At 35.9% G+C, this 5258-nt stretch overlaps 1 pseudogene; it reads left to right on the top strand.

Annotated features, from left to right (window-relative positions):
* The first annotated feature begins 1569 nt into the window (after window positions 1-1569).
* LOC140516854 (olfactory receptor 4P4-like) lies at window positions 1570-3077 on the top strand (annotated as a pseudogene).
* Window positions 3078-5258: the final 2181 nt, after the last annotated feature.

Here is a 5258-nt window from a genome sequence, read left to right on the forward strand (position 1 = left end):
AGTTGGACATACTTTCAATAATCTATATGACAGTAAAAAGGAATGATTGTGGTATAACACATGTGAATCTTCCTATTCCCTATGAATGAAAATATGAAGGATGTCCTTAATGTTCAAATTATTATCAATCACATTTTATATAGATGGGAAATTAGGCGTATAGATCAGTAACTATTGATATTCTTATATGTGTGAAGGTCCTACATCTGAAAAAAAAATTGTTTCTCTAAATCTCGACAACTCACTTAATTTCTCCATATTCTATGCAGCTCTCAAAGGTGCTCAAAGAAAAGGTGCTAACCTTACCTGGAAGGGGGAATTTACTCACTTGGAAGTTCCATATAGCAGTAAGATTATATTTCCTTTTCCTATCTTTTGGACAAATAGTGTTTCTTCTTTTACTGTCTCTGGAGTCTTTCTTCTGGTGAAGGAAATGTCAAATCACTTTATTGTCTTTTCCAAGGAGACTCCAAATGTGGTCAAGAAGAGACAGACACAACTGAAATGACTCAACAACAGCCTTCCTTAGTCTCAGATATCTCATAAATTAATGCCTCATTTCCCTTATAATTGTGTTAATTCTAGCATTCATCTGATTCAGCTGTTTTTTTTTTTAATTTTAGTTCACTGTTCTCTTATGTCTGCATCTTCTTTTAGAAGATCTAGGAATTATATACTAGAATGCTAGTATGATTGCTCCAGATTCACTGATGATAGGAAGTTTGTTGTCAACACTATTGGAGATATTCTTCCTCCCATCTTCCTCCCAAACTAAACAAGTATGCAGATTTATTAAAAACATACAACAATGACAATGGACCTGGTTTCTACAAGTCAGTGCCAGAAAGGAAGTGTGATGGGGAAAATTCTGGCATATCCTTCCCAGATTGGAGGATGTGATTTGAGAGGATAGATGACAATCTATGACTTTTATCCAAGGAAGATTATCATTCATTCTGAAAGATGGAAGATCAAAAGGAGAAGGAGAATGATATGAAAGAGGGCAAGGAAAAAGGAAAATGAAGAAGGGGAGAAGGAAGAAGAGTAATGGTAGTGAGATATTTTCTTTCAAGGCAATCAGAAACAAGGTGATATACCAGAAAATCAAAGGGGAGAGAGATAAAGAGAGTCCAATCTTTCCCCCAAGTCTCAGACCAATATTATGTCTTTATCAAGTCCTCAACTGCCACAAAGGTTGTAGAAATAAACCACCACCTGGATCTCTTAAAACTGTCACAGTAAATATCATTGCTCCTCTTAATTAATCTCATTCTTTTCTTTCCCACTCGATACTATTTCTTGATTTTATCCCTGAACTTTTGATAATCAGAGGGACCCACTCACTGATTCATTAGTCCATACTTCCCTTGCAGAAATGTAAATAAAATCCTTATCAGTGGTTTCTTAAGCCACTGTAAAATATTCCTTCTTATATTTTTAATTCATCCAGTTTGGGAGGTGATCCTGATTTGTCATGTTTTGTATATTTCCTTTTACTCTTTAAAAAGGCATTCATTGCATTTTTTGAAGGCCTGTAATTTCTCATTGACAGCTAATTTGCTAAGAAAAATGGATCAGGTGAATGGGGAAAAGATTTCCTCAGTACTATTTTTTCTCCTCATTTTCCAGAAAGTATTTAAAAGTTTTTGTCAACCAATATTATATACCTATTTAATGTTTGCTAAGGGTTCCCTAATATTTATATCTTTTGTCATACTTAAAAAAGTTGTAAATTTCCTTTTTTTAACCGACTCTATTTAATTATGTTAAAACTACCTGATGTAGGATGAGTCCTTACAAAAATGATCCTCTTCATGATTAAGAAGTCCATTAAAATGGATTTTTAAGATAGTGTCAGATCTTTATAGTTATGTTGCATGTTTAACTTGTAGGTATAAATAGATTTTAATAGTATGATAAAAGCTACTGGATAGATATTATTTTTAGACGACATCCATCATCTGGATGAAATTAAGACAAACTTTTCTGTTTTCATTTAAATGTGTAGAAAAGAGGCCAACTAATAGAATTAAAATGGTATCCATAATAAACTAATGAGATTTACATTCCGAAACATCTACAAATTCAATACTTTTCCTGATTTTTCATATTTTGTTTAATTGCAGGTGAATTAGAATTCTTTTAGAGAACTCTTCTGTACTTTAAATAGGTGGAAAATCAGAACAACGTCACAGAATTTGTTCAAGATTGTTCAAGACATAAGAAGATAAGATGATGTGTTTTATAATCTTCTTGCTCTGCTATTTTGCCATCTTCTTTGGGAACATGATTATCTTCATCACTATTTTATGTAGTCATTTAATCCAACAACTTATGTACTATTCTCTCTGTCATTTATCGTACATGGATCTTGCCTGTCCTTCCACTATACCTCCCAGTCTACTCAGGGACTTAATTTCCAAGCAGAAATCCATATCCTGTAACAGCTGAATGACTCAGCCCTTTACTGCTCATTTCCTTTCAGGTGCTGAGAAGTTCATTCTCGTGTCTATGGCCTTTGATCACTGTTACCACTTTTAAACCTTTGCATTACATGATAATTTGATTAGAGAGAAATGTAACATGATGCTCTTTATGACCTGTTTAGTTGCCTTTTGGCATGCAATTGCCCAGATAATCATGATTATCAGATTATTTTTCTGTGGCCCTAATCTTGTGGATCGCTATACATATGATGTGAAAGCTCTCTTAAAACTTGTCTGCATTGACACACATATCCCATCACTGCAAATACTGCGATGGTTGTCTTGGCCACCTTTCTGATTTTGGTGACATCTTGCATCATCGTATTATATAACCTTAGGAACCATTAACCAGAAGCTTGACATAAATCCCTCTTCACCTGTGCTTCACCTGTAGTTGTTCTCTTCTTTGTACCTTGTGTCGCCACGTATAAACCACCTCCCAGCGCCAACCAAAATGATAAGGAGTTCTCAATGTTTTACACAGTTATTGCACCCATGATGAACCCTCTCATCTATACAGTGAAAAATACATAGATGAAGAATGCTATGCAGAAGGTATGGGCAGCAAAAATGTTTTTGATATTCAAATAAAACAGGATTTTAATTTGATTTTTCATTTAAGGTTGATTTAAGAAATGACAACATGCTACTATTTCCTCATTTTTTTCAGAGATGAATTTTATTTTTTCTTTTTATTTATTTGTAACAATAATTAAAACTCTTTTTAATTTCAAAATTATCTTTCTCCTCCCCACCCCTCTTTTACCGTTGAGAAGGCAAAAAATATATCAATTACATATGCAAATAATGCAAAACATTTTTCCATATTAAACATTTCACAAAAAACAAGAAATATACAGAAAATGAAAAGAAAAATCTATCTTCACAGAGAATAGTGATAAACATTTTGTTAAAGGACAAAAAGTCATGAATTAAAAGCAGGAATCTTACTTTATATGCCTTTATATCTGGATTGGTGCTTAGTATATTATTTTTACACAGCTCTAACTTGATAATTCTCCCAATGCTATGAAATTGAAAAGATTAGAGAAAATGATAATCTATTATAATATTCTTGTTAACCAATTTACTATCCCATGTCTAGATGTTTGAGATTGTCAAGAATAGTAATGAAGACTAAGGAATCATTAAAAGGGCAGCCTATACAAGGATTGTGAAGTCATAAGGTTTCTCATATGTTTTTCAGTTCCCTCCCATTTCTTCTCTACTATTCTCAATTACAATCTTCTTATACTTTACAGCCCTCCACAAAATACCCTGACCTACTTGCTTATCCTCATTAATTACACTCCTTAACTTCCATCCACGTATTTGTAATGCATTTCCCAATGCCTCCACTATTCCCCTTTCTCATGTTTACATCCTAGCTTCCCTGGCTTCCTCCAAGACTAAACTCAAATTCTATCTTGTACAGAAAGTCTTTCTTGGTTCCAAATTAACTACATCTGGTATATGCTCATGGAAATTGTTTTAGTTTGATAATATATTTCAGTAGGATGTGCATAATCTATGTAATAATGTTTATTTATATCCTTGCTTAAAATTTCTGCTTCTGCACAGTAGGAAGACAGTTTTGGTTTTTTTTTCCATTTCTTTTTATCCTCCATATTTATCACAGTGCTTATTGGGGAGCAGAGCCAAGGATGGCAGAGTGAAAACAAGTAGTCACCTAAGCTGTAAGACAAAGTCTATCAGATACCTCTGAAAAGAGAATCTGAACAAATTTTAGAGTGGCAAAATCCAATAGGAGATAAAGTGTTTCATATTTCCAGTCCAGGAAAGCCTTGAAGGTCAACAGGAAGGATCTGTTGCACAGGGCTGGAGGAGCACACGTTGCACAGTGCACAGGCTGTACCAGCACAGATCCCTCCATAGCAAAGCCAAACAGGAGCCAATTGGCACAATGAAGCAGTGGGGATTCTCAAACACATCAGCCCAGGACAGGAGTCCTTTGGAACTAAGTGAGAGACAAAGACAGAACCCTAGGTAGCAGCAACAGCCTCTCCTGGGGTTATCAGCCCACATATTAAATGTCTGTAAGTCACCTAGTTAAAGTTCTGGGAGCCAAGATGGCTGAGTGAACTGTAATTGCTATCTCCCTCACCTAGTTGACCCTTAAAAAACCCAGAAAATATTTCCCCAGGAAACATCTTGGAATAGTGGGATCAGCTGAAGGGGTAAACAACGTCTTAACTTGTGAGGTAAGGAAAATCGGAAAGAAAGCTCCCTCTTGTGGTGGCTGAAGGAATCAGGGAAATGTGTGGAATTGGGAAGACACTATGTGAGATGGGGTTCACCAACCAGTAAGCTTCCCCATGCACTAGCTCAGGAAAGGAAACCTCCTTTGTCCAAAAGACCCTTCTACCACACCTCAAAGAGTAGGTTTCAGGGTAATTCTAGGGAAACTCAGAAAAACTTCACCTGGCCCCTGCTTTGGCATACCAGCAAGCTCAGCACCAAGTAAGCTGCAACCTTCTAGTTTTTAGCTGAAAGAACCAAAGGCCACAGTACACAAAACCTCAAGTCCTAAGCATAAGATCCGTGGGACAGAGTTCCCTGTACCCCAGAAGCAGAGATCCACCTTCAAAGGAAAGAAAAAAAGCAAACATCATGAGTAGGAAGGAAAGCACAAAAGAAAAGACCATACAATGTTACCATGGGGACAAGGAACAAAACACGAACACCGCAGAGGTCAGCATAGGGACTGTACTCCCTTCTGAAACCTCAGAATGGAATATGAACTGGCCTCAA

This window comes from Notamacropus eugenii, chromosome Y (assembly GCF_028372415.1).
Source record: "Notamacropus eugenii isolate mMacEug1 chromosome Y, mMacEug1.pri_v2, whole genome shotgun sequence".
Classification (NCBI taxonomy): domain Eukaryota; kingdom Metazoa; phylum Chordata; class Mammalia; order Diprotodontia; family Macropodidae; genus Notamacropus; species Notamacropus eugenii.